General features: G+C 43.3%; 1 long non-coding RNA gene across 1 annotated transcript in view; it reads left to right on the top strand.

Moving 5' to 3' along the window:
* LOC113896378 overlaps positions 1–19,068 on the top strand; it is a 39,540-nt gene extending 20,472 nt beyond the window's left edge. The window contains exons 2-4 of the long non-coding RNA XR_003512028.1: positions 7,110–7,198; positions 13,927–13,996; positions 17,281–19,068. This is a non-coding gene — a long non-coding RNA (uncharacterized LOC113896378). The remainder of the gene's footprint in view (positions 1–7,109; positions 7,199–13,926; positions 13,997–17,280) is intronic.
* Positions 19,069–19,636: the final 568 nt, after the last annotated feature.

Genomic DNA, 19,636 nt, shown 5'->3' with positions numbered 1-19,636 from the left:
CATGAACAGTATGAAAAGGCAGAAAGATATGACACTGAGAGATGAACTCCCCAGATTGGAAGGTGTCCAACATGCTACTGGAGAAGAGTGGAGAAATAATTCCAGAAAGATTGAAGCTGCTGCTGCTACTGCTGTTGCTAAGTTGCTTCAGTCATGTCCGATTCTGTGAGACCTTATAGATGGCAGCCTACCAGGGGCCTCTGTCCCTGGGATTCTCCAGGCAAGAACACTGGAGTGGGTTGCCATTTCCTTCTCCAATACATGAAAGTGAAAAGTGAAAATGAGGTCGCTCAGTCATGTCCAACTCTTTGCAGCCCCACGGACTGCAGCCTACCAGACTCCTCCATGCATGGTATTTTCCAGGCAAGAGTACTGGAGAGACTGGGCCAAAGTGGACTCAACACCCAGTTGTGGATATGTCTGGTGGTGAAAGTAAAATCCAATGCTGTACAGAACAATATTGCATAGGAATCTGGAATGTTAGTTCCATGAATCAAGGTAAATTGGAAGTGGTCAAAGAGGAGATGGCAGGAGTAAACATCGACAATTTTAGGAATCGGTGATCTAAAATGGACAGGAAAGCATGAATTTAACTCAGATGACCATTATATCTACTATTGTGGGCAAGAATTCCTTAGAAGAAATGGAGTAGCCATCATAATCAACAAAAGAGTCAGTACTTAGGTGCAATCTCAAACAATCTCAAAAACAACAGAATGATCTCTGTTCATTTCCAAGGCAAACTATTCAATATCACAATAATCCATGTCTATGACCCAACCACTGAAACTGAAGAAGCTGAAGTCAAATGGTTCTATGAAGATCTATATGACCTTCTAGAACTAACACCAAAAGGAGATGTCCTTTTCACAGGGGACTGGAATGCAAAAGTAGGAAGTCAAGAGATACCTGGAGTAACAGGCAAACTTGACCTTGGAGTACAAAATGAAACAGGACAAAGGCTAACAGAGTTTTTCCAAGAGAACGCCCTGGTCATAGCAAACACCCTCTTCCAACACCACAAGAGATGACTCTCCACATGGACATCATCAGATGATCAATACCAAAATCAGATTGATTATATTCTTTGCAGTTGAAGATGGAGAAGCTCTATACAGTCAGCAAAAACAAGACCGGGAGCAGACTGTGGCTCAGATGATGAACTCATTATTGCCAAATTCAGAATTAAATTGAAGAATATAGGGAAAGCCACTAGACCATTCACTGAAATCAAATCCTTTATGATTTTTCAGTGGAAGTGACAAATCGATTCAAGGATTTATATCTGATAGACAGAGTGCCTGAAGAACTATGGACTGAGGTTTCTAACGTTGTACAGGCTGTAGTGATCAAGACCACTCCCAAGAAAAAGAAATGCAAAAAAGCAAAGTGGTTGTCAGAAGAGGCCTTACAAATAGATGAAAAGAAGAGAAGCAAAAGGTAAAGGAGAAAAGGAAAGATATACTCGTCTGAATGCAGAGTTCCAGAGAATCGCAAGGAGATATAAGAAAGCCTTTTTAAGTGAACAATGTAAAGAAATAGAAGAAAACAATAGAATGGGAAAGACTAGAGATGTCTTCAAGAAAATGAGACATTCCAAGGGAACTCTTCTTGAGAAGATAGGCACAATGAAGGACAGAAATGGTATGGACCTAACGGAAACAGAAGATATTAAGAAGAGGTGGCAAGAATACACAGAACTATATAAAAAAGATCTTAATGACCTGGATAACCATGATGGTGTGATCACTCACCTAGAACCAGACATCCTCGAATGCGAAGTCACGTGGACCTTAAGAAGCATCACCATGAACAAAGCTAGTAGAGGTGATGGAATTCCAGCTGAGTTATTTAAAACCCTAAAAGATGATGTTGTTGAAGTGCTGCATTCAATATGCCAGCAAATTTGGAAAATTCAGCAGTGGCCATAGGACTGGAAAAGGTCAGTTTTCATTCCAATCCCAAAAAAGGGCAATGCCAAAGATTGTTCAAACTACTGCATAATTGCACTCATCTCACACACTGGCAAAGTGATGTTCAAAATTCTCCAAGCAAGTCTTCAACAGTACATGAACTGAGAACTTCCAGATAAACAAGCTGGAATTAAAAAGGCAGAGGAACCAGAGATCAAATTGCCAATACCTGTTGTATCATAGAAAAAGCTAGAGAATTGCAAAAAAAATCTACTTCTGCTTCCTGACTATGCTAAAGCCTTTGACTGTGTAGATCACAACAAACTGTGGAAAATCCTTAAAGAGATGGGAATACCAGACCACCTTACCTGTCTCCTGTGAAACCTGTATGCAGGTCAAGAAGCAACAGTTAGAACTGGACATGGAACAATGGACTGGTTCCAAACTGGGAAAGGAGTATATCAAGGCTGTGTATTGTCACCCTGCTTATTTAACTTTTATGTAGAGTACATCATGAGAAATGCTGGGCTGGATGAAACACAGGCTGGAATTAATTTGCAGGGAGAAATATCAATAACCTCAGGTATGCAGATGACACCACCCTTGTGGCAGAAAGTGAAGAGGAATTAAAGAGCCTCTTGATGAAGGTGAAAGAAGAGAGTGAAAAAAATGGCTTAAAATTCAACGTTCAAAAAGCAAAGATCATGGCATCTGGTCCCATCACTTCATGGCGAATAGATGGGGAAACAATGGAAACAGTGACAGACTTTATTTTCTTGAGCTCCGAAACCACTGTGGACAGTGACTGCAGCCATGATATTAAAAGACGCTTGCTCCTTGGAAAAAAACTATGACCAACCTAGACAGTGTATTATAAAGCAGACATATTACTTTACTGACAAAGATCCGTATAGTCAAGGCTATGATTTTTCTAGTAGTCATGCATGAATGTGAGAGTTGGACAATAAAAAAGGCTGAGTGCTGAAGAATTAATGCCTTGGAGCGGTAATGCTTGAGAAGACTGTTGAGAGTCCCTTGCACTCCAAGGAGATCCAACAAGTCCATCCGAAAAAGAATCAGTCCTGAATATTCATTGGAAGGACTGATGCTGAAGCTGAAGCTCCAGTCCTTTGGCCACCTGATCAGAAGAACTGACTCACTGAAGAAGTCTCCGATGCTGGGAAAGAATAAAGGCAGAAAGAGAAGGGGATGACAGAGGACGAGATGGTTGGATAGCATCACTCAGGGAGATAGTGAAGGACAGGGAAGCCTGGTGTGCTGCAGTCCATGGGGTTGCAAAGAGTAGGACACAACTGAGTGATTGAACAACAATGGCATTCTGAAAAAGCTGGGTTTAGTTTTTCATCCTTTTAATGACTGTGATCTGTTCTTGATAATTTCTTTAACTATGATTCTGATTTTCTAGAACTGCATCTTTGTTTCCTTATCTTAAGCAGCATGTGAGTGAGTGAAGTTGCTCAGTCATGTCCGACCCTTTGCGATCCCATGGACTGTAGCCTACCAGGCTCCTCCATCCATGGGCTTTTCCAGGCAAGAGTACTGGAGTGGGTTGCCATTTCCTTCTCCAGAGGATCTTCCTGACCCTGGGATTGAACCCAGGTCTCCCGCATTGCAGGCAGACGCTTTACCATCTGAGCCACAAGGGAAGTGGATCCAAATTTCAATAACTGCCATGTTTGAGTTGTTCCTTTGGTGCATTCAGCAAATATCATTAAGCACCCACTGTGTACCAGGTTTCATGCTATGTGCAAGGACTGAGATGATGAATACAATTATTTAGATGTAAGATGCAATGTGTACGCAATCTCTTCCCACTGAATGTCTTAAAGCTAAGTGCTTGTGTGCATGCTAAGTTGCTTCAGGCTTGTCCGACATTGTGCGACCCCATGGACTGTAGCCGCCAGGCTCCTCTGTCCATGGGGATTCTCCAGGCAAGAATACTGGAGTGGATTACCATGCCCTTCTTCAGGGGATCTTCCTGACCCAGGGGTCAAATCCATGTCTCTTATATGTCTCCTGCATTGGCAGGTGGGTTCTTTACTGCTAGTGCCACCTGGGAAGGAAGCCCAGAGCTTTAAAGTCTCTTGTATATTTGTAAGATTTATTTTTGACATGTACTTTTGAATGATACTGAAATGGGAGACAATATGGGAAGTCAAGCCTTGGAAACTTTAACTCCAAGGTCCTTACTTTCTTCAGGTTTCAATCAGTAAGAGAAATCGCCTCAGGCCCTTCTCTCTTGGACTTTGGAAGAACGCACAAGCTGTTAACACAAAGATGCTGTTTTCAGTGTACAGCACCATTAATTGGGTCTTTGCTATTTTCTGCATAGACTGAAGCTTGATTTGGGTGTCAGCAGGTTGAAACTCCAACCATCCATCTTTCCTGTAAATTTGGCCAGTCTCCATCCCTACCCCCATCAATTGTGGTCAATACTGCTGCCTCTCATCAAGGTTCTTCTGTAAGAAAACACAGTAGAAATATCTTTTTGTTTACTTTAACTTCTAGAATCAGTGCTGCCCAGTAGAAATATGATGCGATGTATTTTAGTATTTTCTAATTAAAAGCAGCACATGTTGAGTTGTAACAATGTATCCAAAATATTACAATTTCAACATGCAATCAACATAAAAATATTCATGAGATATATTATGTTTATTTTTCTCCTGTACTCAGTTGTGTCCAACTCTTTGCAGCCCCATGGACCAGGCTCCTCTGTTCATAGAATTTTCCAGGCAAGAATAGTGGAGTTGGTTGCCATTTCCTACTCCAGGGCATCTTCTTGACCCAGGAATTGAACTCCAGTCTCTTGTGTCTCCTGCATCAGCAGGCAGGTTCTTTACCGAGAGCGCCACCTGGCAAGTCCTATTTTTCTCATACTGAGGATTTAAAATCTGGTGTGTGTTTGTATTTATGCTGCAAATTGATTTGAATCAGCCATATCTCAAGTGCTTAATAACCACATGTGTTTAGTGGCTACCCTATTGGACACTGCAGTTACAGATTAATATTAATATTTCAGTACTGGCTTCTGATAAAAAAGCTTATTATCAGCCTTTTTATGAAGTACTGACTGAGGAGTTAAAAGAAAATAGATTACTGTGAGTGAAGTTTAGGACTATCTATTTGCCCGAGAAGATAACTTTTATGAGAGTTTTCACTGTAGTAGTATCTTCAGGGGTGAATTTTGCGAATGTGAGGGTGTGTGTTTGTGTGTGTGTTGTATGTAAACATACCTGCATGCATATAAGCTTATATTTAAATATCTTATCAGTAAAGGGCATAAACTGATAACTGACTTAAAAATGTATTTGATTGCAACTGTAGCCTAAAACCAGTTAAAAGCTTACTCTATAAGTGTTGTTTCGGAGAAGGCAATGGCAACCCACTCTGGTACTCCTGCCTGGAAAATCCCATGGACGGAGGAGCCTGGTAGGCTGCAGTCCATGGGGTTGCTAAAGTCAGACACGTCTGAGCAACTTCACTTTCATTTTTCAATTTCATGCACTGGAGAAGGCAATGGCAACCCACTCCAGTGTTCTTGCCTGAGAATCCCAGGGACGGGGGAGCCTGGTGGGCTGCCGTCTATGGGATCGCTCAGAGTCGGACACGACTGAAGCGACTTAGCAGCAGAAGCATATACCAGCTATATACCCAACTATGGCCCATAACTGATCACACTGTTGTGTGAAAAAAAATGATTGAGAACTTGTAGTTCAGAGGAGAGAAAGAAAATAGAATCTACTTGTTAAGACATCAAATATGTCATGTATTCATGCTTGTGACTTAGTATCTTTATACTAATTTGGCTAGGATGTTAATTTATATAGTATCATCCTTACCAGTCTCCATCTTGCAACACTAATGTGCTAAGCTATCATTTTAAATCTAAGAGATAAAAGTGGGAATCGTGAATCGAGAGAGAATAATGCGCCAACGAAGGTTTCTTAGGGAATCCCGAGCACATACAAGCATATGTGTGACCACTCCTCCACACATGCAGACCATCCACCGCCACCCTCCTCAATTCCTTCCATCACCTACAACACGGCCAAGACCACCTTGCTCTGTCTCAGCTGCTAATGTAAAGTGGCGCACTTGGGAATGTTCTCCAGCCAACTCAGGGAGTAAGTCAATGCCACTGAGCCCCACATGGTGACACTGGTCAGAATGTCTAGTCCCAGAACTCTATGGCTGAAAGTGATCTGAGAAGTCCCCTAGCCCAGTCATCTTATTTATTAGGAAACCGAGGCACAGAGAAGAATGCCCTCGGGAATATTGTCAGTTATTTGTAGAACTGGGACCAGAACTCAGGGCTCCTGATTCCTGCTGCTGCTGCTAAGTCGCTTCAGTCGTGTCCGACTCTGTGCGACCCCACAGACGGCAGCCCACCAGGCTCCGCCGTCCCTGGGATTCTCCAGGCAAGAACACTGGAGTGGGTTGCCATTTCCTTTTCCAATGCATGAAAGTGAAAGTGAAGTCGCTCAGTTGTGTCAGACTCTTTGCGACCCCATGGACTGCAGCCCACCAGGCTCCTCTGCCCATGGGATTTTCCAGGCAAGAGTACTGGAGTGGGGTGCCATCGCCTTCTCCAAGTCCAATGCTTTTCTCACTGAGATATTGGAGGGGGGGCGGAAATAATACAGATGAAGCAATGGTTTATCAGTCAGGGTTTCTTCAGGAAATAAAATCCAGCATAGGTATTTCAAACAGAGGGCATTTGATGAAGGGAATTGTTTACGTATGTGATGTAGGAGCTAAGAAACAACTAGAGAGCCGTTAGGTCATCAGAGATTAGCAATAAGAACATTCCACTTCCACCTCTTGGGCTGGAGAAGGGCATTGCAAGGATGTGGTATTGCACTGGAGTCCCAGAGTGGGGATGTCCTGACTGGACCTGGGAGCTCACTGTGCGGGGCTCTCTGAGAGGAGATGCAGGCACTGTTGGAAGCTCTGCTACAGGTAGGATAAGAGCCTCTGGTCTTACCACTGTCTCCAGATGGACTAAACTAATTGACAAGGGGCATGGGGAAAGAAGTTCCCAACTACTAAGTGCTGAGTAGGGCAAGGGGTGGGCAAGCATCTGAGAACAAAGAACTCCTGCTGCCCCCAAATGTGTAACCTTAAAAAGGCTCTTTGGTTTTACAACAGATTTACCATCTGCTTATGTTTTAGAACTAATTTCAGAAATCACTGGTGCACCAAGTTCACCAAATCTCTGGGGAGAGGAGACGCCAACCTGAGGAGCAACGTTGGTTGTAAAGGTAGATAATCGAGAACTTGGCCACACCCACCATCCCTGTGGTCTCACTTTGGTTCATCCTCATTCATTCTGTCTCGAGATGCAATTTCTTGTCCAAATCCATTGCCTTGCTCTTTTGGGGGTGATAACTTCTGTTCAGGCCTTCTCAGACATTGCTTCTATTTATTTCACAATCTGGAGCAACTGAGGGTGGTCCCTTGGGTGGAAGATAAATCAGAATTCACTCAGAACCAAAGAGGCAGGGTGATATAAGAGAGGGTTCTTTTTATCTGTGCTTGTGTTTGCTTTGGTGGTACATATACTTAAAATGATTTTAAGCATTAAATCATGCATGCAAGGCAGGAAAGAGTTAATCTGTCCCAGCCCCATGGAGGAAAAGCATGGGGAAACATTAGCCATCTCTGGGGATATTTTGTGTTCTAGGAGCTCTAGTAAACACTTTGCATCTAGTAACTCACTTAAGCCTCATGCTCACCACACTATGTGTTAGAAACAACTCTTTTCCTTCAGTTTTCAGATGAGGACACTGACACTAAAAACTTTTAGCAACTTGGCCAAGTTGGCAAGTTGATAAGTGGTGAGGCTGTGTTTGGAACCTAAGCCGCTTGGCTGTAGAGTGCACACTTTTAACCACTAATTTGTGCCTCACTCTAGCTGGTGCCTGGGTCCTCCCCACAGTCCTAGACCTGCAGCGCTGGGCTCTGATACCCAGCAGGCTGGTGGGATTGGCCAGGGAAGCTGCTGACGCTGTGATGAGGTGGTAACTGCCATGTTATTGCAGGGCACTTAGCTGCTAATTGCCATTTAATCACAAGATGAATATAGTTATTTCTTTTCTCCCTCTACCCGAGGGCCAGCAAGATGGTAATTACTTCTGAACTAAGTGCTGAAGATGTGGCTTTGCACAGAGCTGGAACTAAATGCCACGATTCTCCTCTGAGCCACCGCATTCCTGGCAGCTCTTGTTTACCCACGTGGCTAATTAAACACATCGCTTTGATATTAGATGCTCTTTCCAAGCTTCCATTTCTCTGGAATGATGATACTTTTCCTCCTGGGAAAAGTATGTGATTTCAAAACCCCTAAAATTTGGACTTTATATTTGGGAACTTAAACAGCCCAAATTTTTTGTAGAGATGGCATTCCATTTTGGCCAACAGTTGAAACAGAAAACTTAGCATTAGGAAAGTTCTAAATTGAAAATGAGCTAGCCTAGACTATTTGCATCTGCACAGTCCCTTGTTTGCAGCTGGTATATGGAGCTGAAGTGGCTGCTTTTCGTTTCCTAAAATTTGATGGGTATAAAAACAGTCATATAGAATTTCTCTAAACATTGGACATGCAATCTACTAGCTCATCCTTCTCTGAGGATTTCCTCCAAGTGACTAGTACATGGGTGGGGGGTTGATCTGCTTTTTTTGCAGAGGCAATAAAACGATCAGGTTACCCAGCTTGTCCAAAATAACTCAATGTAATGAACGCAGTCCTGGTTCCCGGTCAAATGTCATAGATGATATCTGAGGTTAGTAAGTAAGTCTTCAACTGTATGAAGACCTAATCAGCTTGGTCCAGGCTTGGAATTAATGAGTCGTGACAGAGGTCCCTGGTGAGACAGTGGTCAAATTTTAACTGGTTACTGGGGACTCAGTTTGTGATTTTTATGTTGTGACTTCCTGTGGACTTAACAAAACCCTCCAAATCTTAGTGTCCTTATACAATAAGGCAGATGTTCTCAAACTTTAGAGTGTCCAAATCTCCTTATTAAAATACACGCTTGCATGCTTAGTTGCTCAGTCATGTCCGACTCTTTGCAACCCTGTAGACTGTAGATGGCAAGGCTCCTCTGTCCATGGAATTTTCCAGGCAAGGATACTGGAGTGGGTTGCCATTTCTTTCTCCAGGGGATACTCCTAACCGAGGATCCTGGGTCTCCAGCCTTGTAGGTGGATTCTTTATCAGCTGAGCCATAGAGGAAGCTCTATTAAAATGCAGGGCTTATAGAAACTCTCTCCCGGGGTTTCCAATGTGTATGTGCAGGCTGAGGCCTGAGAACTTGCATTTTTAGCAAGTCTCCAAGTCATTCAGATACTGCTGCTCTGGACACCAGTTCACTAAGGGCTTATTCCCTCCTCTCATCACAGTCCAAGGTGGAGATGCCTGGCTGGGCAACTCTCCAGGGATGCTCTCCTCCAAAGGATGACTCAGGGCCTTAATCTCCTTCCCTAGAAGCTCTCTTCTGCAGGCAGCTAGTGGGTTATGGCTAAGAGGGGACACAGGGGCCGGGGCTGTTCTAGGGGCCAGGCCTGCAAGTGGGATATATTACTTTTGCTTACATCCCACTGGCTAGAATCAGCCTAACTGTAAAAGGAAACTGGAAACAGAGTATATCAGGAAAATGAAACTGACTTTGGTGAAAATATAGCCATTCTGGGCCACATCTAAGTTATCTAAGTTTATCAAAGTCCTCCTCTTTACCTTTCTTCTCCTCCTGAGACAGTGTGAAAACATTGATCGACTGTTGATTTGGAAAGTTTATTTATGTTCTTTGACCCACCTGGATATATTGTTGAATACTGGGAAATGGGGGCTTCCTTTGTGACTTAGCTGGTAAAGAATCCGCCTGCAATGCAGGAGATCCCGGTTCAATTCCTGGGTTGAGAAAATCCCTTGGAGAAGTATTCTTGGGCTTTGCTTGTAGCTCAGCTGGTAAAGAATCTGCCTGCAATGTGGGAGACCTGGGTTTGATCCCTGAGTTGGGAAGATCCCCTGGAGAAGGGAAAGGCTACCCACTCCAGTGTTCTGGCCTGGAGAATTCCATGGACTGTATAGCTCATGGGGTCGCAAAGAGTTGGACATGACTTAACGACTTTCACTCACTCACTCACTGGGAAATGGAGTTGGTGAAGGATGTTGTCTGTGCTCCCAATGGGGATGGAGACTCTATGGTAGCAGTTCACTGAAGGGAACTGAGGTGAAGGGATGAGATTAGACCTAGAATGAGGGTCCCCAGGAGGTGAGGCCACACTTAGAATGGGGTCCCCCGGAGGTGAGGCCACACCGAGAATGGTCCCCCAGAGATGAGACTGGGTCTAGAATGGGGATCCCATGGAGGTGAGGCCAGACCTATAACAGGGAACCCCTGAAAGTGAGCCTAGATCTAGAACAGGGTGCCTGTCAATCTAGTTTCAATGTATTATACCTCACGTGCAGATCCACTCTTCTTTGTCCTGATTTTTGATACTAGTGCTGGAACCTGTCCACACTTCCTCTTTGCCCACTGGCCAAACTTGGCCTTCATCACTGGAGGGTTCTAGAAGGGCAGTGCAAGGCGAAGACTCTTTGCTTCTGAGTTCTGAGCCTTCGGTGGTTACCATTCTCTGTAGCGGCCCAGTGACTGATGCAACCAAGCTCCGCTGTCCCTCCGGCCATGTTATCCCCACAATGGTCACTTCCCAGAGCTCTTCCCACTCATACCCTGACGATGACTTGCTTCTCCAGGCTGTCTCTGGACTTTGCCTTCCAGAAAGTTTCTTGACCACCAGCACTTTGCAAATTCTTGTGGTAGCTAAGCCCCCTTCTGAGAAGCTCTGAGTCTCAGCCTTGGGGATGGGAAGAGGGGGCTTCTCTCCTAGTTCTTGCTCTTTTTATCTCTCTCCCCGAGGTGATGCTACTTCTTGAGGGTTCCTTTCAGCCTTTTAAAAAAATAAAATAGTTAAGCATCTCTTATCGTTAACATTTCTTTGTATCCCATCTTCCTTGTTCAAGTAACTAGAGTGATCTCTGCCTTTTGACTGCACCCTGATAGATAGGACCTCCTTCTGATGAGCTTTGTCATAGAAAGGCAATTTTGAGTGTACATTCGCTCAAATCAAAATGCAAGACAGCAAAGCATTATGTATTCAAAGCTCATTCCCAGCTAGTTCCCCCTTCTTTTTATCCTTTCCTCTCCTGTTTAAAGGAGAGGAAAGGATTTCCTGCCCCAGGAAAGGCTGGCATTCTTATCAAAGCTCCAATGGGAATCGAACGAGCGGGTCTGCAAGTCTCAGACTTCTCGACTCTAGAGGCTGGAATCTCAGCAACCCAGAGTTGGGTTCCCTTGGGTAAGGCTCTGGGTAGGCTTCCCAGGTGAGCCCGGGGCATGAGCAAGAAAGAGAGAACCTGTGTGTCATCAGTAACCAGAAACCCGTGTCGCTACCTCCTCCTGTGTCTGCGGGTGAAACCATGAAGTGAGCTGTGTGTAACCTCCAGGTCTCGCCTTGGCCTGGTTCTGCTGCAGCAGCAGTAGAGAATCAATAGAACCTAAAAAAGAATCCCAGGCAAAAGTTGAATAAACAGCACACAATCTGATTTTAGGCCATGGAAAAGAAAAGGTCAGCATAGCATAAGGATAATAATAATAATAATTCCAGTCAACATTAGCTACTTATGTTTTCTTTTTCTCCGCAGAGGATGGATCCCTGCCAGTGGAAGGCCGAAGCCAGCCCTTCTGCCTTTCTTGAAGCTAACCTTGGCTTCCCAGACAAGCCACTGCTAGGATGTTTTATCTGAGGCAAGTGCAGTCCTGAGCAAAGGCAAACTCATTCCTGGGATTTAGGGGAGGAACCTGAGAAATTTCCTTAATAGGAACCTCTACCCTATTTCCACTATGTCTGAAAAAATTCTCATCATAAGAGCCTCCTGGCTGACTATCTACAAATCTCCCTCCTCTTTAAAAATTGTGGTGAAATTCACAAAACACAAAATTAGCTGTTTTATTAAAGTGAAGACTTCAGTGGCATTAGATACACACACAACACACCCATCTCTAGTTCCAAAATATTTTCATCACCCCAAAAGGACATCTGTACCCACTAAGCAGTCCTTTCTCATACTCCTTATCTCCAGCCCCTGGCAACCACAAATCCACTTTCTGTGTCTATGGGTTCACGTGTTCTGGTCATTTCATATATAAAATCATACAACATGTGGTCTTTTGTGTCTGGCTTCTTTCACTTAGCATAATGTTTCAAGGTTCATCCACATTGTAGTGTGTGTCAGTACTTCATATATTTTTTTTTAAGTGATTGAACCCAAATTTCATCTGTGGATGGTTGGATAACACCTGCATGCATGCTAAGTCACTTTAGTCGTGTCCAACTCTTTGTGACTCTATGAACTGTAGCCCACCAGGCTCCTCTGTCCATGGAATTCTCCAGGCAAGAATACTGCAGTCGGTTGTCATGCCCCTCCTCGAGGGGATCTTCTAGACCCAGGGACTGAACCTGTGTCTCTTACCTCTCCTGCATTAACAGGTAGGTTCTTTACCAGTAGCTCCACATGGGAAGCCCGGATAACACATGGTGGTGTGTATATGCCAACTCTCTTTTAAATGACTTTTCAAGCAATTCAGTCACTCAGTCGTGTCTTTGCAACCCCATGAACTGCAGCACACCAGGCCTCCCTGTCCATCACCAACTCCCAGAGTTTACTCAAACTCATGTCCATCTAGTTGGTGATGCCATTCAACCGTCTCATCCTCTGTCGTCCCCTTCTCCTCCTGCCCTCAATCTTTCCCAGCATCAGGGTCTTTTCAAATGAGTCAGCTTTTCACATCAGGTGACCAAAATATTGGAATTTCAGCTTCAGCATCATTCCTTCCAAAGAAATCCCAGGGCTGATCTCCTTCAGAATGGACTGGTTGGATCTCCTTGCAGTCCAAGGGACTCTCAAGAGTCTTCTCCAACACCACAGTTCAAAAGTATCAATTCTTTGGCGCTCAGCCTTCTTCACAGTCCAACTCTCACATCCATACATGACCACAGGAAAAACCATAGCCTTGACTAGACAGGCCTTTGTTGGCAAAGTAATGTCTCTGCTTTTTAATATGCTGTGTCAGATCAGATCACATCAGATCAGTCACTATGCTGTGTAGATTGGTCATAACTTTCCTTCCAAGGAGCAAGCGTCTTTTAATTTCATGGCTGGAATCACCATCTGCAGTGATTTTGGAGCCCAGAAAAATAAAGTCTGACACTGTTTCCACTGTTTCCCCATCTATTTGCCATGAAGTGATGGGACTGGATGCCATGATCTTCGTTTTCCGAATGTTGAGCTTTAAGTCAACTTTTTCAGTCTCCGTTTTCACTTTTATCAAGGGGCTCTTTAGTTCTTCTTCGCTTTCTACCATAAGGGTGGTGTCATCTGCATATCTGAGGTTATTGATATTTCTCTTGGCAATCTTCATTCCAGCTTGTGCTTCTTCCAGCCCAGCATTTCCCATGATGTACTCTGCATATAAGTTAAATAAGCAGGGTGACAATATACAGCCTTGACGAACTCCTTTTCCTATTTGGAACCAGTCTGTTGTTCCATGTCCAATTCTAACTGTTGCTTCTTGACCTGCATACAGGACTTTTAAATGATCTCAAATGGAGGACACAACACATGGGACCATAGCCACAATATCTTACTTTGAATGTGAATATCTGATAAAATGACTTTGGACTAAAAGGACCAGGGAAAATTGTAGAGTGGAGGAGGCAGAGGAATGAAGGTGGAAGAGCCAACTATGTTGTAGAGGAGGTCTAGCTGTGGTTTGAGTTCTAGGAAGTTATTCCGACAGGGTCTCTCTGACTAAATGCAATGTTGCTTTGCTGAATGTAGAATCAAGACTCATGCAGTGCTTGTTCTCACAGATCAGTGGGCTCCAGAAGTTCTGGGTGAAATAAAACCTGCCCTTTCTTTATTCAGCACACCTCTGGACCAAGTCTTCACTGGAGGAGTACCATAGTTGAAGAGCACATGACCTCATCAGCTCCAGGTGGGTACAAGGGATGCTGCTGATGGAAGCTTCTCCCACGTGACTCCTGGTGACACTTACCTCAGAAGCATGATCTTTACAGAGTTGAGTTGTTTGCCTTCCTAACGTGAAACAATCAAATACTTTTGGAAGGAAATAGTCCAAGAGTCAAGAAGACCGATTTCCCTCTTCATCTTTATTGGAACTTAATTTGCTGGCAATTATCATGTCTTTATCATACACTTAGAGTTTCATTCATTTACACTCCAGGAAGAATGATGAATCTTTATAACATTTTCATTTAAATTACTGATGCTTCAAACCATGAGCCATTCATTTCCTGCTCTCTTGACATTAGTAATTGGCTATGTCAGGTAGGTGTGGGTTTGAGAAAGCCGTTTAGCTGGCAGGAGGAGTGATCACTGTGGGGATCATGCTGCTATTTTCTCCCACAGGTAATTATCAGCCATGTAACACAATAATATCTGCACTGGAGCACACATTTCAGTTCAGTTCAGTTGCTCAGTCGTGTCCAACTCTCTGTGACCCCATGGACTGCAGCATGCCAGGCTTCCCTGTCCATCACCAACTCCTGGAGCTTACTCAAGCTCATGTCCATCAAGTCGGTGATGCCATCCCCTTCTCCTCCTGCCTTCAATCTTTCCCAGCATCAGGGTCTTTTCCAATGAGTCAGTTCTTTGCATCAGGTGGCCAAAATATCGGGGTTTCAGCTTCAGCATCAGTCCTTTCAATGAATATTCAGGACTGATCTCCTTTAGGGTAGACTGGTTGGATCTCTTTGCAGTCCAAGAGACTCTCAAGAGTCTTCTCCACCATAGTTCAAAAGCATCAATTCTTCAACATTCAGCTTTCTTTATAGTCCAAGCCTCACATCCATACATGACTACTGGAAAAACCATAGCTTTGAATAGGTGGACCTTTGTTGGCCAAGTAATGGAGCATACAACTGGGTCCCTAAGTACAGCTGTTTTCTCTAGAAGTCAATGTCAGAGTTAGGGTGTGGGTTGTCTCTATAGGGGTGTGTATATATATAGGGTTTTTCTAAAGTAGGTGCTGAAATACACATAGGTATTTTACTCTACTTACTCTTTCCTTTGTGCTTCCTGTAAGCATCCAGCTAGTGGCAAAATATTCTACCAAATGCTGCTTGTCAGAGGTTTGCTCTTAAAAAGGCCAAAGAGAAACAGCTACAAGGAGAGGATGGACAAAGGGAATTTAAGTGACATAAGATGTCCAGTCATCAAAATCTAAAAAGCTTACATTGGAAATGATCAGATACCTCACTTCATTGGCAAGAAAACCAGTCTGAGTTTGGCAAATATTTGAGAGGGTGTACCATGTCTTGGGAGATGTGCTGTACTCCCCCAGAGACTCCGAGAATAAAACATGGATCTGAACCTCAAGGAATACTCAGATTTACTGGGGAAGAATGAGCATTAAACATTAAATCATAGTCAAAACGGGCTAAGTGTTCTAATAAGAAAGGAAAAAATGACATAGGAATTTAGAGGAGGAAACCATTCATTCTTGGAGAAGAAGGTGGGAAATGCTGAGGGTGCAAGGAAGGGACCTTTGGGGTAAGTTGAAAGGGGAAGGGGGTTGTCAGGTGGAGAAGGAAATGGCAACCCACTCCAGTATTCTTGCCTGGAAAATTCCATGGACAGAGGAAGGTGGTGGGGTACAGTCCATGGGGTTGCAAAGAGTTGGCCACGACTGAACACATCAGCAAGTGGAGAAAGAAGGCAGGGTGGTGAATTTCTGGAGTGGTCATACTAGCAGATAGCAGCTGGCTGTTAGACTGTTAGAGCCATTGAAAAGGCTACTGAAATATTTTGGGAGATTGATGATAAGGCAGTGATGGTGGGGAGTGTTGAGCAGGACTGACTGAGGCAGACATGTTGGAAATAAGTGATGGCCATTGGGAAACCCAAGATGCAAGAGTTTAGGGAGAGAGGCAGGAGACAAGGATGATGACCTCGTTTCCAGTTTAGGTAAACAGGTGAATATTAATACTCTTAATGGAGGTAGAGTTTTGGGGAGGAATCAATTTGGCTGTGGTCATTCTGAGCTTCTCGGGAATTATATGTTGGGATTGTGCATCAGTGTTTAGGATAATACCTATAGACCAACTCTGATGGTCTGTGGACAAACTGATGGTCTATAGGTATTAAACACATCTTATTCTAATTTTAAACAATTAGCATTTTGGAAAAGGCCTTAGACTTTCTGGCATGTAAGTTGGAAACCTTCATTAATGCATTCTTCATCATATTTTTGGTTCAAAGAAATGATATCCCCTCATTAATATTTTAGTATTTTATCTGGTGATGTACTTTGTTTCTATTTTTGTAGCCTCTGGAGAAAGAACCATCCCAGTTAAATTATAGCCTACTACTAACATATTGCAAACCCCTGGAATGGAGCTTATGTTTGTAGGGCCAGTATAAAGTGTTACTTAAAAATTCAAAATATATTAAAGGGAAACAAATAGTTACTTGCCAATCTCTCTCTCTTTTTTTTCCTATGAAAGACAAAGTAGTCACTAGCTAAAATAACCAGTGGCCTGATGACATTATTCAGTGTTTGTGTGGTGGTAGGAGAGGGGGCTGGGCTTCCCTGGTGGTGCAGGGGTAAATTCCATGAACAGGGAGGCCTGGTGGGCTACAGTCCATGGAGTCACACAGAGTCAGTCACAACTGAATGAGCATGCGCACACACACGTAGGGGAGGGGGTTGGTGTTAACAATTGGACATTGCTTCCATCTGCCTCTTCTGCTCATGACATGCCATGGCTCCCTGTGGATGCAGGGATAAAGTCAAAAAGTCCCAGGCTGATTTTCAAGTCTCCAGTAGTCTGGACCCCCTTCACGTCTATGACCCATTTTGTATAAATATCACTAATAACAACTCCTTTTTGAGTCTGCTTGGTCTTCTACCATCACTCAAACAGGACACAGGCATTTCTGCTTTGGTGTCTGCTCAGGCTTGTCTGCATCATCTTTGTGTCCAGAGCCTTCTCGGCCCACGATGCTGATGACTCGGCATATTAACTGATGGGTGATGTGAAGCCAAGGACAGTTTCCAATATGATCTGATGCTTTGTTTTATTCAGGAGGGTGTCTCTGGGACAAGAGATCCTGGTAGGTGGGGTGGGAGGCTTTTCAGGGGTCCACTGAGTGGGGAGGAAGCAGTGACAAGCTGAATTCTAGAGGAGAGGAGTCAAGTTAGACAGATATTTCCGAAACCGTGTCAACATTAACCAATGGTCCTTGATTGCTTTTCAGATTTCTCTTTTAGATGTCAAAGATGAGTCCTTTCATGGAAAGAGGGAAAACAGGAAGAGAGACAATGAGAAGCAAAGAGAAACGTCCAATCCTGTTTGGGGCAAATCAGTTCATACTGTCTGGAATATCCAGGTGGATTTGGTCAATTAGAAGCTGAGAATGCCACTCTCAAGAGAAGCCAGAAAAAAGGGCTATAAAATAACTATAAAAAGCACCACAAATATTTGCATGCTAATTGTGGCTTCTAAAGTCTTTGAGGGGGGCTTGAAAACTGTTTGTTTTTCACATAGTTTCAGCATTATTCTTGCCATCTTATTTTCAAAATACTGTTTGCAGTATCTACAATGAAAATGCTTGCTTAGCAGTCTAACCCATATTAATCACAAATTCCAAATTCATGGCATCAGAATTACAAGAAGTTTCATATTATATAATTAGAAGAAGATTCCAGTCTTTGGTTCATTGACTCTGGAGCCATATTACAGTCTTGTTATATTCGATAATGACATAGCAGACATTCTATCAGAACTTGGATATCTGGAGAGAGATTCCAAAATGCTTTAATCTTGTCGCAAATCAGAGGCAGCTGCTTCTTATAAAAAGGAAAGCTCGTGTTTGGATGGTGCACAGAAAGCCAGTGTGACTTATAGTCTTAAATAGCAGATTTTGGGGTTTTTGGTTGGCAGGTGTTCTCCATCAAGCAGCCCTGTCCCCTTGCTGATTCCTCTTGGTTTTATTTCTTTAGACTTCTCCCAAACTGCAAATTGCATTTGTGTAACGAACTTGATCACAAGCACTTAGGCATTTTATGGTGAAGTCTGAGCATTATCTGGAGACTTTTACACACTGGAGAAAACGGATACATGGAAAATGTAATCCGAATACAACTTGTCCTCTCTGAGCACAGGATAACTAAAGAGAGGAATGTTGTTATCTTCAGTCAGTCAAGGGCTGCAAGCTTCGAGTGCTGAGCCTACAAACCTTCTGATGGTTCTATGATGACATGAAACTGCTGTCGTAGAAACTCTAAAACTAACAAGGGTATTAGCTTCATTGATTTTCTGAAAATGGGAAAGGGAAAAAAAAAAAGTGCTCGGCTAAGTCCAGGAAAGAGATTTAATACAACTGTCTTTTAATAATATTAAGTTTCCTAGAATCAATATTTTCACCCCCTCATATTATACCATGGCTTGCTACCCACCAGTTGCTATGTAGGAGAATGGGAATCAATAGAAGGCTTACCTTCTTTGGAGACTGTCTCAAAGGCTTGCATAATGGAGCACAGATGAGGAAGAATGAAATTGAATTTTAAGTACACTGACATTATGCTATCATCTTCAACCAGGGGAATACAGATTGTTCTGGGGCCCATGGGACCCATGAGGCTCAGGGCAAAGAGGTACCAGGTACAGATTGGTTCACAAACTCCAGTGTCTGTGGCTTCCTCCAGGGCTGCTTTACAAAATGATAAATCCAGAACTTAGGGGGGAACACTCCTAAAAATATCTTCAAACACTTCCAAGCAGTACTTGATGAGTACTGTTTATGATGTGTTAAGTTTAACTTGAGTGGCTTTAAAATTATACCAGATCCAGTCTGTGTTAACTCAGACTCTGATACTGAAACCCGTTTCTACTTAGCTTTATTTTATTTTTCTTTATTTCAGAAATTCAAATGGGTATTTCTTAGCTGATAAAAAATAACTCTTGATAGAATTACAAAAAATTATTTACAGTGTGAGAGTTGGACTGTGAAGAAACCTGTGTGCCAAAGAATTGATGCTTTTGAACTATGGTGTTGGAGAAGACTCTTTTTTTTAAAATTTTATTTTATTTTTAAACTTTACATAATTGTATTAGTTTTGCCAAATATCAAAATGAATCCGCCACAGGTATACATGTGTTCCCCAACCTGAACCCTCCTCCCTCCTCCCTCCCCATAGGAGAAGACTCTTGAGAGTCCCTTGGACTGCAAGGAGATCCAACCAGTCCATTCTGAAGGAGATCAGCCCTGGGATTTCTTTGGAAGGAATGATGCTAAAGCTGAAACTCCAGTACTTTGGCCACCTCATGAGAAGAGTTGACTCATTGGAAAAGACTCTGATGCTGGGAGGGATTGGGGGCAGGAGAAGAAGGGGACGACAGAGGATGAGATGGCTGGATGGCATCACTGACCCTATGGACGTGAGTCTGAGTGAACTCCGGGAGTTGGTGATGGACAGGGAGGCCTGACCTGCTGTGATTCATGGGGTTGCAAAGAGTCGGACACGACTGAGCGACTGAAATGAACTGAAGATGACATTTTAAATTTTATCTACGGAAAATACTCAAAAACAGTACAAAATACCCAAACCTCA

This window comes from Bos indicus x Bos taurus, chromosome 1, assembly GCF_003369695.1.
Source record: "Bos indicus x Bos taurus breed Angus x Brahman F1 hybrid chromosome 1, Bos_hybrid_MaternalHap_v2.0, whole genome shotgun sequence".
Lineage (NCBI taxonomy): Eukaryota > Metazoa > Chordata > Mammalia > Artiodactyla > Bovidae > Bos > Bos indicus x Bos taurus.
This window is presented reverse-complemented; position numbering and strand designations above follow the sequence as displayed.